Genomic DNA, 12,382 nt, shown 5'->3' with positions numbered 1-12,382 from the left:
AGTATGGTTGAGAACAGACTATTTGAGGAGGAGGCAGTACCTAAATGCACCCAGGCCATTATGGTTGAGAACAGACAATTGACGGAGAAGAGGATGTTCAGCCTTGGAATGGTGGCCTGGGAATCCTCGCTGATGTTGTTTAGTGCACTTTCCAGAACACAGACGAGTGGGATGATGTTGTTGATCCCATAGTCATGCCTGATCACAAACAGAGTTGTGTCCCCCAAAGGGATAACAATTGACAGGAAATGTTCAAAGAAACCTCTGCACTATGAGGTTTATTACATGTGCCATACATGGTGTATGATTTAGCCCTCCCTGCTGCACTGCAGAGACAATGTTCCTCCCATTGTCAACTACAACACTTCCCACCGTTAGTTGATGCGGTGTAAGACATTTATATATCTCCTCCCTGATGGTCCAGAGGAGCTCCTGCCCACTGTGGCTTTGTTCACCCAGGCTCATCAAATGGAGGACAGCCTGAGAGCGCCGGGCCTGACATTGTTGGTAAGACACTGGGGCAGGTTGAACTGCAGTCAAAGCGGCGGATGGTTGCAAGCTGGTGGAGGCAGAACTTGTGCAGAACTGGCCCCCTAAAGCACAAGGGAGCTGACAGTGGCAAGAATGGGCCAACTTCCTGATGGTCTTTTGGGAGGATGACGGGCGGTAACAGACATGTACTGCCCTTGCCCATAATTAAAGGATCAGACATCAGGTGCACGGTCTTGGACACCAAGAATCCCAATGAGTCGCTAACATTTTTCTACACAACTGTGCAGTGATGTGAAAGTTGAGGGGACTTTTTTTCTTATCTTATACCCAAAGCAGAGTACATTTAATTTAATGCATTTTTTTTTTTTACATTTTTTATAGATGATAACAATTGTAGACACATGCTATATAGACCCCCACATATACTTACTATTATTTATTTACTTGTATCTCATGCCATAGTAGAGAGACACACACAAAAAAAATCCAGTCATGTATAATTACTATAATGTATCCATTAGGAGAAGCACTGTTTAGTGCTATTTATAAATTAATTGACAACCCTTCTTAAATGATTTGTTCTATAGACACATTCAGTTAAAACAAATAAAAGCTGCACACAGCAGCATATTTATAAGACCATGGAGCCTGAGGCACCCAAAAGGTCCTACTTCCCTATTGGAAAACATCAATATTTTATAATATTATGGAGGCCTTGCCGTTTGTTAAATCAGGGAGAAAATCAAAAGCTGTGTTGTAAACTAAGACTGTATAGTTTAAATGGAACCAATCAGGAGTATTTTGTCTATAACACTGTTAGCAGCTACTAATAGAGCAAAAACGCTAGTGGCCAGATGTTAGCTGAAAGTCTATGAAAGTTTATAAAATGCCATACATACTTGGCGTGTTTTTGGTGTGGTGTTTTTCTCTCCTCTCTCCTTTAAGGCTCTGTAGCAGTTTTTCAAAGTGTGGCATGCTGCGGGTATAGCTTTTTTTGCAAACTGGCATTTCTTTCCCATAGAGTTCAATGGAATCCTTCTGTTTGTCTGAAAAACTCATTTTTAATGGCCGTTTTTAGGCACAAAAGTTAACCCTTTAGGGGCTAGACTGTTCATTGGGGTTTAAACTTACCCTCCCGATTTGTGCGGCGTCATTCTTTAACCAATCAGTGGCCAATCAGTGGCTCAGCCAATCAGTGGCTGAGAAGGGACCCCGCTAATGCCAGGATTCCTGCAGGATTTAGTGGACTACGACAATGACCAGTATGACGAGTATTTCTGTTTAATAAAATAGTCAACAAGGGGTGTGGGGGTATTTTTTTTTCAATAAAAAAATTACTTGTGTATTGTATTTTCTTTCTTTACAGGCTTAGTAATGAAAGCTTTCTGATACCGCATCCATTACTAAGTTAGGGCTTACTGTTAGCCGGTAAAATGACTAACACTAACCACGCCATTGTAAACCCAAGACCCACCACCACAGGGGCACTGGGAAGAGCCAGGTACTGTTCCAGAGCTTTAAAAAAAATAGCGCTCCTGGACTGGACCATGGCTGGTATTACTATGCTGGGAAGTGTTAAAATAAATGGGCCTTGCCATCCTGGTACTACTAGGCTGCTGTTTTTTTTTTACCTGGCTGGTTATGGAAAGAAGAAAACCCTACACGCTTTTTATTTTACTTTATTTTTAGTAATAAGTAAATAATTTATTAAGCACAAATATCCACTGGTCATCAATCAACACATTTTACTGAATCTGACGCAATCCTCAAGATATCAGTGCTGTCTGAAAAACAATATGGAGAGACAAAAAAGGCAGGAGCAGAACACCCATCATTTTGACAGGTGTTCTGCTCCTTACAGTATGCAGCATCTTTGCAGACATTATTTGCAGCCACCTTTATAACAAGACGTTCTCCTTTCCCTGGGATCATAGCTTAAATGTGATTAATATAAAGCAGAAGCAAAATTGAACTGTTTTACAAACCTTTTTTGCAAATTTTTCTTCTAATATGTTTTACGGTACTTTCCTTAGAGGTCTCTTCCATCTGAAAAAAAAAACACAAAAAAATTTAAATTATCTATACACTATTAAGTACAATCAATGAAATATAATATAAGTGTCAGACCTGAAGAATTTGTGTTACACTTGTCTGTTGTAGTTTGTTTTTAAATTCATTCTGAATACTCCTTTCCTTTCCCTTCATTGCATCAAACTGTGTTTCCATATTGCTCATAGTACTGGGAATAAATTCTTTGTGAAGATTAGGTTCTTTTTTAAAAGAGGCCAAGGGTTGTCCTGTGAAGGAAATGACAAGCTGTGAAATGTAAAAAGAACAATTCCTACCACATGTTTCAGTACTTAAAGAGCACTAAGAAACTTGTCAAGCAGAATCACTGTGAATGCACCATGTCCATGTATTTTAGCTTTGTCAAACCTAATTTAGAAATGAGTGTAATGTACAAGTAACTATGCAAACAATCAATGGCAAATTCCAATATTAAACCATTCTTGAATATTAAAAAGCTATCCTAGAAGGAACTGCTTTTCAGACTACTCAAGCTGCAGTGTGTAATTTAACCCCTTAAGGACTGTGCTAATTTTTGTTTTTGAGTTTTCGTTTTTTCCTCGTGTATATAAGGCCATAGCAGTTGCATTTTACACCTACAGACCCACATGAGCCCTTATTTTTTGCATCACTAATTGTACTTTGCAATGATGGGCTAAATTTGTGCATAAAATATGCTGCAAAACGATTAAAAAAATTATATGCGCAGTGAAATTGAAAAAATAAAAACGCAATTCTTGTCCTATGGAAAAACTGACTGATGTTATATATGTTCCTCAAGTCGGTACGAATAAAACGATATGTAACATGTATAACTTTTATATTAATTGATGGCTCGTAAAAAAATAAAACCTCTTACAAAAACGTTCCTTAAAATCACTCTATTCCCATGCTTATAGCACTTTTATCCTTTGGTCTATGGGGCTGTCTGAGGTGTCATTTTTTGCACCATGATCTGTACTTTTTGTACATGAACTGCAACTTTTTGATTGCTTTTTATTACAAATTTTCTGGATTTGATGCGACCAAAAATGCGCAAGTTTGCACTTTGGGTTTTTTTTTTGCGCTTACGCCGTTTACCGTGAGGGATCATGAATTAAATAAATTAATATTTTGGGCGATTACACACGCAGCAATATCAAACATGTTTGTTTGTTTGTTTATTTATTTATTTATAAAATGGGAAAAGGGGGTGATTTGGACTTTTATTAGGGGAGGGGGTTATTTATTAATAAACACTTTATTTTGTTTTCACATACAGTAATTAGAAGCCCCCTGGGGGACTTCTATATACACAGCACTGATCTCCCATTGAGATCAATGCTGTGTATATAACAGAGCACCGATCCATCAGATCGGTGCTCTATTATAATGGTCTGCTGCAGACCATCTACATGGATTGCCGAGCCAGGATCTGCGTCATTCCGACGCTGAGCCCCGGCCGGCTCATTACAATGGATCTCCCCTCCGCGATCGCATCGCAGGGGGGAGATCCCCCACTAGACACCAGGGACAGCGGACACATATACTATTCAAATGCAGCTGTCAGCTTTGACAGCTGCATTTCATTAGTTAATTAGCCGGCCGCGGGGATCGGCCGTGGCCGCTAAGACCTGTGGTCCCTTTACATATCGACCGGGGACCCCGGGCTGCAGAGATGGCTCCCGCCGGGAGCCCTCTCTGATCCCCCTTAACGGCCACATGACGAGTATACCCGTCATGTGTCGTTAAGGGGTCAAGATTCCTCAGCTTCATCTAAACTACAGAGCAAGTTCCTCCTTTTAATCAATTGGTCTCAGACTTATTGTGGGTACTATTATAGTGATGAATAAAGGGTAGCTCCTAGCCGAGCAAAAGACTTATCAATTTTATTTATTATATGAATGTTCTTTGCTGTTCTAGTTTAATATTTGGTACAATATATAATAATTATAATTATTTCCTTATCTATCCAATATCAAATTGTTTCTATTTTATTTTGCCATATGCATTAAAAAAAAAACAATGGTTTGGCCCTTTAAAACATACTTAGCCTTTTCCTGATGGCTGCCCTGGGAGTGTGGTTTTACAATGATGTCTCTTATTTGCATACTAAGCCAGAGGTGAGAAGAAAGAGAAACACAGATTTTTTTTCTGACTATAAGTGGTACTACCACTACTAATTAGTTATTTGTGGTATCACAACTTTTTCTCTATTCACTTTCAAGGAACTGAGGTGAAATACCACACATAAACAGGGGACAGGAGTATCACTGTTTCTGGAAGACAATAGTAATGTTTTTCTAATGTTGGAAAACCCCTTTTATATATTTTTTTTCTATTTTCTAACCAGAAATTAAACCTTGTAAAGGCTATGTTCACACACTGTTCCATGACCTGGACGGTCTCTGAAAAGATCATCCCGGTTAATACTGCAGTACCGGCCAGATGATCTTTAGGGCCTCAAAAATCTGATGCGGGAGCATCCGTGCGCACCCGCATCAGAACTCCCTACTGCACACTATGGATTCTGCGGCCGGAGTTGCTTGCTACACTATGTGCACTGACAGAGTTTTCTACGTCAGCTATTTACTGAATAGCGGCTGCAGAAGACTGACATGTCAGTTTTCTATGGCGCCAGGAGAGATCCAAGCCAGAGCGTATACTATGTGTACGCTCCGGCCAGGATTCCATAGAGGCCAGGTAACGTATATTTTCGTATTAATCACAGCTTTTGTTGCAATCGTTGTCGCCGTTGTAGCAATTGTTGCAAACAAACGGCCGTACTTTTACAAAACTATACGTTGTGTGAACATGGTCTAAAAGTAAAATGCGACAGGGCACAAAAATGATAGGTTTTTTTTTTTCTGTCCTATTAATCCATCTTTTTGTACAAAAGAAGTCAATAGGAACAGGTTACAACTAGAGATGTAGTCTGTTGCATCCTGTCATACGAGTACCTGTTTTTCTAAAAGAACAGCCTCTTTCATTAGGATGCCATAACACAGTGTAAACATTACATACGTTACCATGCTGAAAAAGTTAATGCTGCCCTTTAGAAAGATGTCCACTTTGCCACCTTTATTTTGCCATTACTTTAAGTTTCTTAAATGGCACTTTTTTAAATACTGCAGACTTTAGTCCCTCTTGGCCAACAAATGATTTTTTTGCCAACTTAAAAAATATTTTTTGAGAGCAAAGATATAGAAATTCAGATTTTTTTCTGCTAATAAAATGAATCTTACAAAGAATATATGTCATTTTTTCAGTTCCACATCTCCTAAACTGTCAATTTCTCTGATAAGTAAATACAGTAACCACCAGAGAAAGTGGAATCTTTTTCTGGTCTCATAAGATACTGTACTGTATATGCAATTTTGAAAGCAACAAACATTTTTTTCATTGAACTGCTGAAGCAAAGATTTCAACTGCGTTTTCAACTCCCTCAGGGTTCCCTCCTCTAATTGTAAATAGCCGGAAAGTCATCAAGCAAGCATTTAATAAACTTTTAATTTGAAATGGATTACCACATGTTGTGTTTGTTTACCCATTATTAAATCTCTCAGCTACATATCATTGGCAAAATCGGCATAGCTTTTGCTTATATATTACAAAACAAACACATGGGGGATATTAGGATGCTGTCAAAATATATTTAGAAAGACCTAATGAAACTAATACATGGAGAGGTTGAATCATTTTACACAAGATATATATGTTATTCTTGAAATTGTTCAATAAGAAAATTGCATATGCTTTATATTAATTGACCTTGCACAGTTAATCTCGAACAATTTGCCCAGCAATCATGACATGCATAAAGCATCTTCAAAGTAAATGCCCACTTCCAGCCAGGATGTCATTATATAGGGCAGGCATCCAAATGTTTTATTAAGAACACTGCCTGCAAATTACAGCAGTAGTTTCTTGACTATACTTTTGTAAAATCTGCACGGAAAACATGAGAAAATGAAAAATTATATATTTTTTGGAATGTAGTAATTCCGAGGAAGAAAAGATTTACCTATAGTAAAAGGCAAAAGAAAAAAAACAGGAGATGTCCATATAGAGCTGTAAAATATAGTGAAAATATAGTGAAACATAGGAATGAATTCGCACATAAGATGCATGACTGATAGGTCAGAAAGTATTTTAAAAACGCAACCACAGTGAAAAATAAGTGGCACATAAATGTATGTTTAAGCTACTTTTTCTGAATTCACACAATAAGGCTATGTTCACACTGCGTATGATTCCAGCCATAGTGCGAACCGTGAATATACGCCCGTAGTTTTGAGGTTGATGCGTACGCTTGAACGTATACGATATACGGCCGCACAATGCACACTACGTATGAACTTATGGCCGGATCGTATACGGCGCCGTGAAAAATGAACACGACCATTGTTTGAGGACGGAAATGTTCCAACTCACGGCCGTGGATTTCCAGGCCGTCCCGTACGAAGTACTTATTTCAGCCAAATTGAACTTGATTTTTCGATCCAGAAGGTTCTGAGTGGTTTACGGGGCTGGGCGAAGATTTCCAAGTAAATGACCTGTTTCAGATCACTTCGAAACAAGCTAGGGAAGCATAACTGTACTACGGGCGTATGTTCGCGGTTCGTACGCATCCGGCCGCATGTCTATTTTTCCCACTTCCGTAGTTTCAGCCGCACATGTACGGCGGCGTACGAAATGCGGCCGGACTCGTACGCAGTGTGAACATCGCCTAAGGCTATATTCACACACCGTTGAAACAACAGCTGTCATTCAACAACAAATAATGGCCATTGTTTTATAACGCCCTTTCTTCATAAAATTGTTGTTTGTTATGGAATGATGGCTGTCCAATAAAAACAATCAACATTTTGAGAGTGTGTGAACATAGCCTTAAATGGAGTTTCGTCCTTTGCCTTTTCAAAGGCATTAACTACTACAGAAAAAATACCCCTGTGATTACAGCCAAGCAGTTAGTAGCAAGCTGTGCCTTTTACATAAGGGTCCAAGGACCAATTTTAGACTTACAGACTATGAATATTATGGTTATATCATTATATATCTTTCAACTAAAAGATATTTTTGTATCTGTATTACAGCTGCAGTGAGGCTGGAACTTACAGCCATGATATGGGTGCAAAACTATACGGTAGCCTAAAAAGGATGTTTATCTCTGACTAGAAAATGTACCCGGTGCTGCCCGGGTATAAAGTGTCAGTGTGTTAATTAGATTTGTTCTAATTTGCCCAGGAGGCCAAGCTAAACAGATTGTTTCATCTGAGTTAATCAGTGGAATTAGTGTATACCTGTAGTGCATAGTTGGAGGGGTTCTGTATACCCACAATGTATAGTTTTTAGGGGTCTCACATATCTGTAGTGAATAGTTGGGCGGGCTGTATACCTATAGTGTATAGTTGGGGGGGTCCTGTATACCTGTAGTGTGTAGTTGGGGGGGTATACCTGTAGTGTATAGTTGAGGGAGGTCCTGTATACCTGCAGTGTACAGTTAGAGAAGGTCCTGTATACCTGTACTGTATAGTTCGGGGGTCCTGTATACCTGTAGTATATAGTTGGTGCTGTATACCTGTAATGTATAGTTGGTGGAGGTCTTGTATACCTGTAGTTTATAGTTTGAGGGTCCTGGATACCTGTAGTGTATAATTGGTGGAGGTCTTGTATACCTGTACTATATAGTTAGGGGGTCCTGTATACCTGTAGTGCATAGTTTGAGGGTCCTGTATAACTGTAGTATAGAGTTGGTGGAGTTCCTGTATACCTGTAGTGTATAGCTTTGGGGTCCTGTATACCTGTAGTATAGAGTTGGTGAAGGTGCTGTATACCTGTAGTATAGAGTTGGTAGAGGTCCTGTATACCTGTAGTGTATAGTTTGGGGTCCTATATACCTGTAGTATATAGTTGCTGGAGTTCCTGTATACCTGTAGTGTATAATCACAAAAACTGAGGAACAGAGAACTCTTGCCACGGTGTGATTTATTTACAATGTTTAAAACAATGTAATATAGTTATAGTACGTCTTATAATGTACCAGAGATCGGCAGTCCATCGGGATGAATACGTTTCTCAATATATCGGAACACCTGGTACCATAATATTGCTCCACTGATAGCAACAGACTAGTATGTGAAGCCTACAACATGAAGCATAGAAAGAGGTTACCATGTATCCGGTGTCCCTTTTAAGATTTCATCCTTTGGCTGCATCTGGTTCCTTGGGCTCTTGCTCAACGCCTTTCCTGTGCATCCAGTCACAATCGTCAGGAGCAGGTGAGCGTAGTGGGTACGGTACATCTGCACGGCTCTGATGTCGGCCTATGGGGTCCTGTATATCTGTAGTGTATAGTTTGGGGTCCTGTATACCTGTAGTATATAGTTGGTGGAGGTCCTGTATACCTGAAGTATATAGTTGGTGGAGGTCCTGTATACCTGTAGTGTATAGTTTTGGGGTCCTGTATACCTGTAGTGTAAAGTTTGGGGTCCTGTATACCTGTAGTATATAGTTGGTGGAGGTCCCGTGCACCTGTAGTGTATAGTTTTGGGGTCCTGTGTACCTTCAGTGTCCTGTATACCTGCAGGGTCGTATTTACCATTAGGCACCCATGGTCTGGTGCGAAGGGTAGCACCTTGCAGAGGGGCAGTACCCTTCCGTTCAGACTTGCCAGAAAATCTGGTGTCTTTTCGAGGGGGGTATGGCGGTATTGGTCAGGTCTGGTATGGCAGTGTTATCAAGTCACAGTATGGCGGTATTGGTCAGGTCTGGTATGACAGTGTTATCCAGTCACAGTATGGTGGTATTGGTCAGGTGTGGTATGACAGTGTTATCCAGTCACAGTAAGGTGGTATTGGTCAGGCCTGGTGTGGCGGTGTTATCCAGTTACAGTATGGCGGTATTGGTCACGTCTGGTATAGCAGTTTTTTCCAGTCATAGTCTGGTGGTATTGGTCAGGTGTGTTATGACAGTGTTACCCAGTCACAGTTTGGCGGTATTGGTCAGGTCTGGTATGACAGTGTTATCCAGTCACAGTATGGCGGTATTGAACAGGTATGGTATGGCAGTGTTATCCAGTCACAGTATGGCGGTATTGGTCAGGTCTGGTATGGCAGTATTATCCAGTCACAGTATGGCGGTATTGGTCAGGCTTGGTGTGGCGGTGTTAAATGTGATGTGTGGAGCTACTGTATTACCTACCTATCCTGATGCTAATTGGTGAGTGAGGATGGGGCACCTTCAGGTTTAGTGATTAGGGCAGCAGCAGCTGGTAATACTGTCCTGTGTACATGTACTGTATAGATGGAGTAGGGGGTCCTGTGTACATGTACTGTATAGATGGAGTAGGTTGCCCTGTATATACATGTACTGTATAGATGGAGTAGGGGGTCCTGTGTACATGTACTGTATAGGTGGAGTAGGGGGTCCTGTATACATGTCCTGTATAGATGGAGTAGGGGGCCCTGTGTACATGTACTGTATAGATGGAGTAGGGGGTCCTGTATACATGTACTGTATAGATGGAGTAGGGGGCCCTGTACACATGTACTGTATAGATGGAGTAGGGGTCCTCCCCTCCTGTACATCTGGCAGGGACGGGACCTTCGCAATAACCTTCCCGGGCACCCAATGAATCTGTGTGCCAAATTTGGGGTCAAACTGTTCAGGCGTTTGGAAGTCTATATGGGACAGACAGACTTTTATTTTTATGATATAGATATCTCCGGCCAGTGTCAGGCTATGTACAGGTAAGGGGAATAATAACACCAATTTTCACACCAGTGGAGTTTGCATTAATAGACTGTAGACTGTAAAATGGAGCTAATGGTAATCTATCAGGGTATTTGCATGATCCATATTATCATTTATTTTACAAAGGACAGGTCTAGGAAACAGCCCATTAGTATTTATTCTATGGGTGCAATACTGATGAATTGCTGATGACATACTGGTGGTACATCCATATTGTCAGATCTGTATTATGGATGTATACTCATATGCTCATGTGAAGCAGGTTTAGTCATACAATTGCAAGAGGAATAACATAGGAATTGCACAAAGCAGAGTTTGCTCCAGAATTCCTACAGTATATTACAGAGAATACAAGTATTTACTGAAACAGACATGTCAGGAGAGATGACAGATCTTCCATAAAGAGCTAAATGGGAAAACATAAAAAAGACAGATCTGTCAACAGCAGCATGTTCTAGTTCTAGGTAGTAACTGATTTTTTTTCTAAAGAAAAAAAAGAACGTAAAAAAGAAAAATGAACTTTTACATTTTACAGCTATAAAACCAAGGTTTTATTAACATGCTACTTTTTTAAATAAACCATTAATGTAAAGAATACTGTACCATGAGAGTAAGTGAAAAAAAGACTTGATTGTGCCTTCTGACTTTGGATTGATGTTGTGCAATCATTTTGTATTGATGGATTTTGCACCTCTTCTTCAGTGCCTACTTTCTTATCATCGTTGTTAGAATATGTAAGAAATTCTTGAGGTAGCTGAACAAACGTGTCATACTGTTCACTTGTATACAATGGAAGTTTTACAACCTAAAGTGAATACAATGAAATAAAAAAAAAAATGAATAAACATTACTAACATGGCATGTTAACTGGATGTGTGTATGTCTGATTGTTAACTCTGCTGCATCTGTATTTGAATGGCCTTGCATAAGAGGTACAGATGCAGCAGAGTTACAGGGGTTATCCGGGGACCAGAAGGCTGCTAAAGCCTTTTGCTTCCTGGCGCTGAAAACTTCAACCTCCTTCCAAGCCGTGAAGGGGCAGGTCCTAATCAATCTGTGGGGACAAAACCATGCCTGCGCGTGATGTCCAATAGCTGCACAGTGTAACCACAGCATCAGAGTCACTGTGCAACTATTGGACATGGGCATTGACTTTGCCCGCAGGCAATGATATAGACATAGACCTGCCCGTCCACAGCTCCCAAGGAATACTTCTGAGACGTGAAATTACCAACTAAGTCTGACTGTGAATTCTGCTATATCTGTTACTAAACTAAAAATGCAACATTTTATGAAAATAATTGTTCAGATTTATCAATCTGTCTGAGCTGTGGTTGGTTGCCATCACACAGAGGCACAGAGAAAAACTGGCGGAATCCTCTGACGCAGAATCCCGCCAGCCTCCCTGTCATAATAACAGTCCTCCACGCCTTTCCTCTCTGGAGGCATGTCCATTCTTCAGCGTGGACAGATGCGGAGAGAGGAGGCGTGCCAGACAGTTTTGTTCTGTGTGAACGGAGCCTTCGACAAAAAAAAATCGTATCTTATTGTGCATTTACACAGAAAGATTTATCTGACAGATTTTGGAAGCCAAAGCCAGGAATGGATTTGAAAAGAGGAAAAATCTCAGTCTTTCCTTTATGGCCTGCTCCCTGTTTGTAGTCTGTTTCTGGCTTTGGCTTCAAAAATCAGTCAGATAAATCTCTGTGTAAATGCACCATTAGGCTATGTTCACACAAAGTTTTTTCAACTCCATTTAAAACGACGTTGGCCATTTTGAGTCTAAAATAACGGACATCATTTATCTGCCTGGCCTCCCCTTAGTTCAATGACGGCTGTTGGTTCATTATTCTAGTTTGGGTTACTAATTGCCCTTTTGGTGTGTCTTAATTGAAAAGTCCATTGAATTTAATAGTAAAAATGGAGAAAGGGTGGTGGAAAAAGAAAAACTCTGTGTGAACAACTAAAAATGCCCTCTGTTTGCAAAAGACGTCCGAAAATAATGATCATGTTCATTATTTTGATGTCTGCAGTAAAAATGTCCGTTATTCAATACATTGTGTGCATTGGACATCCATCTTCCCATTGA

This window comes from Dendropsophus ebraccatus, chromosome 2 (genome assembly GCF_027789765.1).
Source record: "Dendropsophus ebraccatus isolate aDenEbr1 chromosome 2, aDenEbr1.pat, whole genome shotgun sequence".
In the NCBI taxonomy this organism is placed as follows: domain Eukaryota; kingdom Metazoa; phylum Chordata; class Amphibia; order Anura; family Hylidae; genus Dendropsophus; species Dendropsophus ebraccatus.
The sequence above is the reverse complement of the archived record's forward strand: the minus strand, read 5'-3'. Positions refer to the sequence as shown.